We start from the raw sequence: 11864 nt of genomic DNA, 5'->3' as shown, positions 1-11864 counted from the left end.
ACCGAGAGCAATTTCTTGGCAAAATAAATTCCAACTCATGGAAACACTTCAACACAAAAAAAAACAAAAGATTTAATTGCTAAAGTTCAAACACAAAAATAATAGGGATAAGTGAGTGTTGAAATTTCATCAAATATATAACAGTCATCCAACAACATAACACACTCCCATGAGTAACATTAGATTATAGAATTGACAGCAACATGTGCTGGAATCCCATATCAACAATGTTTGATTCCCGTTACATAAAGGTAACTGAATCCAAATAACAAACCGAAAAAAACAACCTTTGATCAATCATGTAATTTTGCTACAAGACGATCAAGGCTACAACATGCTTTTAGTCATACAAGATAGATCTTCACAATGTTTATGAAGATTATCTTGCCTTGACGTGAATTAAGAATTCAAGGAGAGGGGAAAAAAATTGAAACCGTCAAGAGAGAATATAAAAAAAAAACCAGATTTTACCTATCTCTTCATGGCAGAACTCCTTCTGTACACAACTTCTTGAATGGATGACATAACTACTTTTATAGGGATCCTAACTTCCAAGTTATGATAACATGTAGAAGTTAATGAGAATGACTCTAGGTTAACGTGGAATAAGAAGGAGAGAAGAGAGAGAAGAGGGAGAAAGGAGAATGACGTTAGAGAGAAGAGTTTGGATTAAGGGAAGGAGAGAATGCGTCAAGGGAGACGAGAGGGTGGCTGGACATTTTTCAAAGAGAGAAGAAGGCTTGAATGCTTTACCTCTTAGCCAATGGTCTTATTTATAGTGTAACAAAACCCTTAGGGTTACAACTCAATAGATTAAAAGACATAATAAGACAATGTATTTACATCTTCATGCCATCCTTATGGAACATACCATAAATAACCACTTTGTCACTCCTTTGATGTGTGGGCTTCTAGACTTGAGCTTGTGGGCTTGAGCCCATCTTCCAACGATCTGTAAGTCTATTTTCTTAACTATTCAACCAATTCTTTTTCCGATTTTTTTATAAGGAGATATTGATCTTGGAAGAGTCAATGGTCATACTGGCAAAAGGAGAAAAAAGTACAATTTTTTACCAGATTACAGTACCGAAATCTATCAGATTATTTATTTCAAAAGAAGTATAATTTATGAAGAGAATTTTTACTTGGATGAAAGGTATTTAAGTCTAGTTTCATAAGGAGAAATTTTCATGTCAATCTTATCTATATTTAAAGATATATTAGCATCGGAAGAATCAAAGGTCATGCAGGTATCCTATTGTGTTGAAAAATCCGAATTTAAGCCGATTATTTTGCGTCACTTTTTGAGTTGCTATATGAGGAAAATATCTCACTTTTCCCTAGTTTTAGGGCTTATTACTACATCAATGTTATTTGGGCTTATTACTACATATATGTTATTTGGGCTTATTACTACATTTATGATATTTAGTTCAAGCTAGAATCACTGCAATTACCTCCTAGCTTGAAAGGGAGAAGTAGAAGAAGTACAAGAAAGAGGTATTTTATTCCATAAGTTGTGGATATGTTTTATGTGACCAAAATATTCAAGAAAGAGGGAGCACAAAAGATGAAGTTTTTGCATCTAAGAAGAAAATTTTGCATTGGATTATTTCCTGGGTCCTTTTACAAGGTTTTTATTTATTTTGGTTAGTGTGATATGGGCCCAACCCCATTTCAGTTGCAGCTATTATGTCTCTTTGGATGAGACGTTATTATTGAAGAAGAGGTGGCCTCGGTATCCTTTCTCATACCATCCTTTATTTGACTCTCACAAATATATTTGGGCCAACCCTACTTGTAACTTTCTGAGTGTTGCTACGGTTGGGACACCATGACGGAGGAGCTTATTACTACATCTACAACCCATTAATTTCTACCTGTGAGAGTCGGTGCCCGAGTGGGGACACCGTTATGAATGTGCTTATTACTATATCTATTTACATCACCGGGATGGAAGAGCTTATTTCTACATCAACATTATTTGCGCCCCCCCTCCTCCCTTAATTGGCATTTATTACTCCTACCACTTGAGAGTCGTTGTCCTGTGGAGGGATATAGTGATGGAGGAGTTTTATTACACTTCTGAGCATTGCGTATAGATCCACTACCTACAGATGATAGGAGTATGCCCTACTGGAGTATGGAGCAATGTCCTATGGCATGGAGTGATTTTACTCTCACTTATCTTATGCCAACTGAGCCTCATGGAAGAGCCACCAGCGTGAGGGGGAGTGTTGGAAGATATGGAGGACTACCATTTTATACAAAAAGATCTTATACATCATTTGCAGCAAGTTAGGAGTTCATGATGTTCTCTCACCCCCAACTTGAGGGGGAGTGTTGGAATATGGGCTCAATCCCATAAGAACTAGGGCCCACCATGATTACAACGAGTTGGCATCCTTATCACATAAGTTGGAAGATCAAGTGGGACTCACAAAGATAACCACAAGCTAGTTGGCAGATCAAGGACTCACAAAGATAACCATGAGCTGGTTAGAAGATCAAGTTGGACCCACAAAGATAGCCATGAGCTGGCATCTTTATCTTATGGTCACATCCTCATAGAAGAGTTCTAGTTTGAGTTATGTTTATCTTCTATTTATATCGAGTTATTTAATTATTCTAGGACTTATCTGTAAGTGTTAGATTTTGGGTGTAATTGGGACAAGGTTAGTTTAATTGTAATTGGACTCTACTACCTTTCCCTATTATAAATAGAGGTTCATGTACTCTAATTATAATAAGTCAATGATGTATTTCTCTTTTTCATAAATTCAACATTACTATTTTGTTTGAAATCCTTTGAGGTTGGTTTTGACTTATGCTTTGATCCATGTTCTGTACTTTTTGAGAGTCTATGTCCAACTGGGTACTTATCCTTGGGACAATTTGATGAAGGAGATGTACTCTAATTATAATAACTAAATGATGTATTTCTCTTTTCGATAAATTCAACATTAGTATTTTTTTTAAATCCTTTGAGGTTGTTTTCGACTCCTGCTTTGACCCATGTTCTTTACTTTTTGAGAGTCTATGTCCAACTGGGTACTTATCCCTGGGACACTTTGATGAAGGAGATAATTACTACAACTATTTTTTTGTTTCAAGCTAGGATCATTGCCATTACCTCCTTGTTTGAGGGGGAGAATAGAAAGAAAAGTGTTAAGGTTGGGGTAAGTGACAACATATACCATGAAGGATTCTTCTAGCTGAATCAAGTCGGGTCACATTCATTATTGATTTGATGTATGCCCTCTTCTTATTTTCTGTGTATGAATTCAAATTGGAAGTTAAGTGCTTCCGTGGTTGCGCCTCCTTTAGAATTCATCGTTTGAGAAGAAGAAGTATAATCTACAATGAAGAATTCCAAGTGTTATGGTAATCAAATTTTATATTACTAGAATATCCAAGTAAGGGGGAAGACAAGATGAGAGGAAGATAAAGACTACAAGCAAGATGTGAACAAGAACAAGATGAATCAAAACACACAAGTTTATTCACCAAGATTATTTTCAAACTAAAGTTATAAGCACCTAGCTTGAAGGAAAGTGTTAAAAGACAACCACTTGTGTAGGGGTCGCATGGCTAGTAAACAAGGAGAACTTCCATAGAGATGACATAGAATTGTAATAATGCAAGTTTGTGTATGTCCTCTTATGTCTTTTTCCTTTTGAAGCTTTTAGCCCTAAGGGAATTTAGTAAATACAACCTAAACAAACCCTAAACCCTTAACAACTATAAATACAACCTTAAGGCATGGGGTAGAGCATTCAAGCCTCTTCATCTTGGCTCAAATTCGTCCTTACACTTCTCTCCTCTCTCCCAAGAGCTAGAGTTTCTCTATTCTCTACTTCCCTTTAAATCTTTTGTGTTTATGTGTTGACCCTAGAAATCATTGTTGCTGAAAGGAAAATAGGATATTTTAGATATGATTAACTCCATGTTGTCTAGTTCTAGTCTTCCCAACAGTATGTGAGGAGGAGATTTACTTTCAACATATAAAATACTTAATTGTATTCCATACAAGTACAATAAAAAAACATCATACGAGTTATGTTGGGGAAGAAGGCCTACTCTTAAATATTTTATGTAAGGGGTTGCCTTGCTAAAGTTAAAATTAACTTTAACAAGATGATGAAGTTGAGTCCTAGGACTTACGATGCAACTTTCATAGGATATGCAAAAAATAATAATGCATATCGGTTTTTAGTAGTACATTTAGATTATTCTACAATTTCTATAAATATATTAGAGAATTTGATGATGTTGTGTTTTTTGAAAATGTGTTTCCTATGAAAGAAAAGAGAAAATTAGAAGTTGGAGAAATTGAGTCCTAAAAAAAAGTAACATCCCTAGAGACAAGTGCCTTCGAACAAGTAGGATTATAGCAAACATAACCTTTTTGGATACTCGAGGAACCCAAGAAGATAAACTTAAGACACTTAGGGTCAAGCTTACTCTTCTGGGGAGATGTCACATGAACAAAACATGTGCATCCAAAAACCTTCAAGTGAAGGGAGACAAAGACTTCATCAGGAAATCACAATGAGTATGGGGTTTTATGATTAAGTACTGAAGAGGGTAGTCAATTAATAAGAAAGCATACGGTAAGAATAGCATGGGGCTAGTAAAAATAGGGTTCATGCATCGAGAATAATAGGTTACAAAGTGTAGAATTTAGGACTCTTTCATAATGATCCCAAGTCAAAGAGGGAGAGGAGAAGAATAAGAGAAGAAGAGAGAAAGGAGAGAAAGTTTAGAGATCAACTTCCAAGAAAAGGGAGAGGAGAGTTTGGATGAATTTGAGAAAAGAGGAGAGAATTTAATGCTCTACCTCTTAGCCAATGGCCTCTATTTATAGTTTTTTTACAATGCCCTTAGGGCAACAACATTACAAGAGAAGAGACATAAATAGATACGTAATTACATCTTCATGTCATCTTTATGAGAAGTTTTCTTATTTACCAATATGCCACCTCTTGGATGTGTAGGCTTGAGCGCACCTTCTAACACTCCCCCTCTAGCTGGAGGAGAAAATACATCAAATATACCCAGCTTGACACATATAAAAGATAAGATCTTAGACATAACTGGTTTAGTAAGAATATCAGCTACTTGCTCTTGTGATAATAGATAGGATCTTAGACATAACTGGTTTGAGGGAGATTATTCCGCTTGAAATTTCTCTCGTGTAAAGTGGCAGTCCACCTCAATGTGTTTGGTCCTTTCATGGAAGACTGGATTCAAAGTGATATGAATAGCCGCTTGGATATCACAACCCATAAAACCTCCTTTATAAAATCCTAATTCAATAAGAAGGGACCTGATCAATAGGAGTTCACTGACTATGTGAGCCATAACCCTGTATTCTGCTTCTACACTAGATCTAGCAACCACATTTTGCTTCTTGCTTCTCCATGTAACCAGTTTCCCTCCAACAAGAGTGCAATATCCAGAAGTGGACTTCCTATCATTAGGTGATCTAGCCCAATCTGTGCCTGAGAAACCTTCTATGTTGAAGTAGCCATTTTTCATATAAAGTAATCCTCTTCCTAAGGCTCCTTTTAAGTATCGTAATATCCTTTCCAAGGCTTGTCAATGGGTAAGTTGTGGTTTATGCATGTACTGACTCACCACACTTATATTATGTGAAATGTCTAGTTTGGTTATTGTGAGGTAGATAAGTTTGCCCAGAAGTCTTTGATATTTGCCAATATCTTCTCCAGAACTTGCATATAATTTAATATTCTCATCCATAGCTGTGTCAGTTGGACGGTACCCCATCATTCCCATTTTTTGTAGGAGGTCCAAGACATACTTCCTTTGAGATAATATTATCCAATACTTGGACAAAAGAACTTCTATGCCCAGAAAATAATTTAGAAGTCCAAGATATTTTAAATTCATGACATATCATGTTTTTTACTTCTTGTATGCTATTCACATCATTCCCAGTTAAGACAATATCATTAACATACACAACTAATAATACTTTTCCTCTTGAGGTATCTTTAATACATAATGAATTATCTACCAAGCACCAATAAAATCCAAACTGTAGTAATGCTTGGCTAAATTAGTCAAACCAGGCCCGAGGGGATTGTTTAAGCCCATATAAGGACTTCTTTAAGCGGCATACGGACTCCCCTTCAATCCCATTTAATTTTCTTACATATATCACTATTTAAGAAAGCATTGTTGACATCAATTTGATTGAAAGGGCATGAAGAGTTAGCGGCAAGCGATAATAGGATATGTACCGAATTTAACTTGGCAATAGGAGAGAAGGTCTCCTCATAATCCACTCCATAACATTGAGTGTACCCTTTAACAACAAGGTGGGCCTTAAGGCGATCAATGGACTCATTCGTATTATGTTTGACGGTAAAAACTCATTTACAACCCACCGGTTTCTTACCTATCGAAAGTGGTGCTAAGCTCTATGTCTAATTTTCATATAAGACTTGTATTTCCTCATCCATAGCCGCTTTCCATCATGGATATTTTAGGCCTTCTCATAGGACTTTGGAATATAGATGGAAGAAAAAGATGTGAGGAACTGATAACATGTGGAAGATAAATGATGGTGAGACATAAAGTTGGATATAGGATGAGAAGTAGTACAAGTACGAGGTTCTTTTCTTAGATCAATGGACGAAGTATCAAACTACGGATCAAATGGAATTGGGGAAGGACTTATCTCAGTAGGAACCTATTGAATTTATGGAAAAGAGAAATACTTCATTCACTTGTTGTAATCAGAGTACATGAACCTCTATTTATAATAGAGGAAGTAGAGTCCAATTACAATTAAACTACATTTGTCCCAAGTACACCCAAACTCCAACACTTAAAGATAAGTAATAAAATAATAAAATAACTCAATATGAATAGAAGACTAAAATAACTAAAACACTTTTAAATTGAAACTCTTCTATGAGACCTGCTTCTATAATAATTTTGGCTTTGTAAGACTTCTTATTGTGTAAGACTCATCATGCCACCTCACGTGATCATTGGGGGTTCATATCTTATGGGTTTGGGCTCATCTTCCAACACTCCCCCTCAAGCTCAGGGTGAGAGAACATCATGAACTTTCAGTTTACTGCAAATGTTGTATAGGATCTTCTCATATAAAATGGGAGTCCTCCATATCTTCCAACACTCCCCCTCACGTTGGTGGTTTCTTCCATGAGGCCCAACAGGCATAAGATAAGTGAGAGTAAAATCACTCCAAGCCGTATGACATTGCTCCATACCCCAGTCATAACCCATACTGGATATAGGGTACACTCCTATCTTCTGTAGGTAGTACGTCTATATGCAATACTCAGAAGTGTAATAAAACTTCTCCATCACCGTGTCTAAACCATAGACATCGACTCTCAAGTGGTAGGAGTAGTAAATGCTAATTCAGGGGAGAGGAGGTAATGGCAGTGATCTTAGCTTGAACCAAATAACATAGATGTAATGATAAGTTCCTCCATCACTATGTCCCAACTCGGGCACCGACTCTCAAAGGTAGAAATGGGTGATAAGTGGGTAATGCCTGTCATTCACAAGATGGTGATAAAAGACCCACATGTGTATATATATATATATATATGAAAGTCTTAATGGACTTAAAACACCACCTGAAGCAACACACAAGAGGTTGGCCCAAAGATGTATTTGAGAGTCAAATAAAGGATGGTAGGAGAGAGGCTGCCAAATAATTAATAGGTAATGGGTTAAAAGGAAGACAAGCTACTGAGGCCACCACTTCTTCAATAATAATGTCTCATCCAAAGAGACAATAGTTGCAGCTGAAATGGGTCTAGGCCCATATAACACGAACCAAAATAATCCTTGTAAAGGACCCATAAAATAATCTGATGCGAGTATCTACTCCAAATAATATGTTGACCAAGGAATATGTTGCAAATATTCTCAAAATAATAATCCAACCGGAGAAAAAGAACCGAGTCACGCCGAGTCAAATAGTAGACCAATATAGCCGAGTCGTGGAAGAAATATGTATAGAACTCGGAACCCAAACACGTATAACCAAGGAAGAAAATAAGTGGGCCTCATCAGGTTGACCTGGCTGAGTTGACTCAGTCCGAGTTGGTCCGAGTTGACTCAGTCATGAACAAAATCAGTAAGTACCCTCGGGTTGCTAGGTTAACTCGTCTCGGTCTGGGTTGCTTGGCAGACGCTCCATTAAATCAAGTTTCCTTAGGAAACTTGATATTCAACAACAATGACGTCTTCCCCACGCAGCAAAGACGTTGGTTCACCATCTAGAAATGGTAACACGGCGGGTTCAATCAGCCAGCACCTTCATCCTCCCAAAGTAGCTACCAAGATCAATTCCAAATTAACAAAAGATTATGGTAGATTCTGAAGATAGCAGAATCATGCAGTAGCAGCAGAGACAACAACAGAAACAAAAACTTCCTAGTTGATGCAGAGAGCCGATGGCTCAGGAGAATATCTATCACAAAGAGATTTTCGGCTGAGTTTCCTCGGTAGATCGGAACCTCGGCATAATGGCAAGGTAAATTTAATACTGAAAAATCATTGTCTTGCTCCCCAACGCCGAACACAGTGGGACAACATCTTCGTCCAGAAACGGCAACCAAGCGAGAGATGAAGATGAGCCAGAAGAGTTTCTAGAAAAGGAAACAACAACTGGTTTGAATTATTTTTTTCTTATTCTAGACTCGCTAGAAATACCATGCTGGCTCCCGAACAACATGGAACAACAACACAAGCGTGAGATAATTTCACACAAGATCGGAAGAGAATTAGTGATGCTAGCAAAGGATGTAATTTTGGGCTCGGAATGGAAATTTTCTATAGCAATGCAATGTCGGTCTTCAAACTGGAATTAATCCTACCAGCATGTTTTTGACTGAGTTTTTTAGAACTGAGGATCTGTCTGTTGGAATGATGATACACACACTAACAAACGCCGCTCCAGAGCTTGATGGCAGCAATAAACCAGAGTTGGCAATGAGTCAAAAATAGCTGGACCCGAATTAAGCAGCAGGAATCTTCCCAGATTAACAGTAGTAAGTCTTCGGAAGATAGTAGAAAGATCCCAGATAGGCGATCTCAGATGATTTTCAAAATGACATAGAGCAAGGCAATGAGTAATGTCGAGAATAATGGCCAGGCAGATAATTCGGTAGAAGATTTCCAAAAGATCACCGAGATACAATAACAGTGTGATTAATCAACAACAACATTCTCATAATAAAACTTCATTAATATATAATATGCAATATTAAGAGCTTAGTATAGAGGTGAAAACGTAAAATAAACAACAGGTATAGGGACTCAAAAAGATAAATACAAACCTAAACTACTACAGATAATAGATCAGAAAAGATCACGTCACCTCTGTGGGTTGACTGAGTCAACTCACAAAACCTGCTTTGATACCATGTTGAATTTATGGAAAAGAAAAATACTCCATTGACTTGTTTTAATCAGAGCACATGAACCTCCATTTATAATAGAGGAAGGTAGTAGAGTCCACTTACAATTATACTACCTTTGTCCCAATTACATCCAAACTCTAACACTTAAAGATAAGCCATAACATAATTAAATAACTCAATATAAATTGAAGATTAACATAACTAAAACTACATTTAAATTGAAACTCTTCTATGGGACCTACTTCCATAATAATTTTGGCTCTGCCAAACTTCTTATTATGTTAGACTCATCATGCTACCTCACGTGATCATGGTGGGTCCATATCTTATGGGCTTGGGCCCATCCTTCAACACAGTTGGATATGTAGGCCTTCCTTGGTCGTGTGGGCTTGGGCCCATCTTCCAATAGATCCAAAAACTCCACAAATGTGGTATTGGCCGATGCTTTGGGGAGGGGAGGGGGTGACATTTGCATTAAAAGAGCACAAATGGACGAGGAGTGGTAGGAGGGAATGACAAACCCGAAGAAGCATTGTTCACGGGATAGAATGAGTTGTCTGTTATGCATACAATAACATTATTGAGAGTCTAATTAATTATTTTTCTTTAATTTACTTTATTTTATTTCAGTTAAATAATTAATAGGTCATAGGGGCAGTTTTGTAATATTTTATCTTAAACCTTGTAAGGGTGAACCCTATTTAAGGGGTAAGAGTAATGAAAAAAAACAAACATTGATTTAGAGTAAACAAGGGTTTGAGTTCTCCTCAACGAGCTCAGGGTGTGTGTTCTCCTCAAAGAATCTAGGGTTTTCAAGCTTCCCTTAAGCTTGATTTTTGTATTTCTCTTCTTCCTCCCTACGAATCACTGTGTTAAATCTGGGATCATAACATCTAGTATTAGAGCGGGAACACAATGAGCAATTCTTCATCCTAATGAAAATGGATTACCATGCTCAATCTATTAGAAGAAATAAGTGCAGAACTTATAGTATGGGAAGCAGCCTTGTGGGATAGAATACATAAAACTTTCATTAAAATTTTTGTAATGGAAAGGCATCTTGTTGCCGCATAAAAGGTCGGATCACATAAACTCGCTCGAGACGCAGTCTTGGATGGGCAGAAATGCCAAGGGCCATAAAATTTCACAAGTTTCGAGCAGGGAAGTCATGTGCAAAAATCCCTGGCAATGGGACTAAGAAAATCTGAAACATCACACCCACCTTCACAAACAAGAGAAGGAAAAATCAAACCACCCCTGTTCACGGTAAGCAAAAATCCTTCCCGAACAGGAGAAGGAAAATTTTCAGTGACTCTTCCGACCGGGAAATGTTTCCGTGATACGACTCTCATGGGATGGGCTGATTTGGGTTCGGCATCAACAACCCCCTTCACATGGGAAACCAAACGTCTCCTAGAAAAGGAGACAAAAAAAATCCGAGAGATCTCTATCTCGAAAAATCTCCCAACCGCGAAACCCCAAAGGGTTGTTGTTCGCCACCGGAGAAAGAGGAGGCTCCGTGAGCTCCATCAGAAACAAATCTAGTGGGCTTTGGCTTTGGGACTCTCCCTCTCAATCTCACTCTTGATCTGGACAGCACAGCGGAAAACAAACTTCCAAAAAATTTGGGGTAAACTCTTGCGACGAATTTCTCCAAATTTTGTTTTCTCTTTTCTCAAATCCCTCTATGTTTTAAAAAATTCCTCTCCAATGGCGTTGAAATTGTTATGTGAAGTCGAGAAACAGAGACAATTTTACGGAATCCTGATTTTTGGGTCTAAAACGCAAGATGGGACTTTTTTGGGGATTCCAGGAATGGAAAAAACAAAATTTCTATGGGTGATGTTTTATTTTTCTTTTGAGGAGAACAACACCAATGTGTTTGTTCATTTTCAATTTGAATTCGTTGTATTGATTTATTTGGAGGATATGTATATTGCACGGTCCCTGTTCGTTGAAAATTTACAATCAGTGAATTCTCTTTCTATGGCTAGGTGGAACAGTAAGATGAATTATCTATGGGGGACATTTGAGGATGCATTTATACTCGTTAAGCAACTACCTCAGTTGGGTCTGATTTCTAGTTCAATTGCTTATTGTACAATAATTGATGAGTACAAAAGGACTTCGCGAGGATCTTCTGGTGCTACTAGCTATAACTTCATCATTGGAGTGCTCTGTAGAGAAGGTGGTGCAGCGGGTATCTTCGAATTGCTTCACTGGATTGAATAATTAGATTCTGAGAAACTTGGTTTGTTGTATAATGTTGCTATTAGTTTTTTATGCAAGAAAGGTTGTCATTATGCAGCTTCTGATGTTTACTTTTTAATGAGGAGAAGAGGCATACTTGTGCTTGGTGGTTTTTCTGGTGTCATGGAAGCTGCACTTGCATTTTTTGATCGTGGAATTATTCTCGAGGCAATTAATGTG

The sequence above is a fragment of the Aristolochia californica genome, unplaced genomic scaffold, assembly GCF_029961685.1.
Source record: "Aristolochia californica isolate CCGP_79_NKW_82.1479 unplaced genomic scaffold, dmAriCali1.0.hap1 SCAF_4, whole genome shotgun sequence".
Lineage (NCBI taxonomy): Eukaryota > Viridiplantae > Streptophyta > Magnoliopsida > Piperales > Aristolochiaceae > Aristolochia > Aristolochia californica.
The sequence above is the reverse complement of the archived record's forward strand: the minus strand, read 5'-3'. Positions refer to the sequence as shown.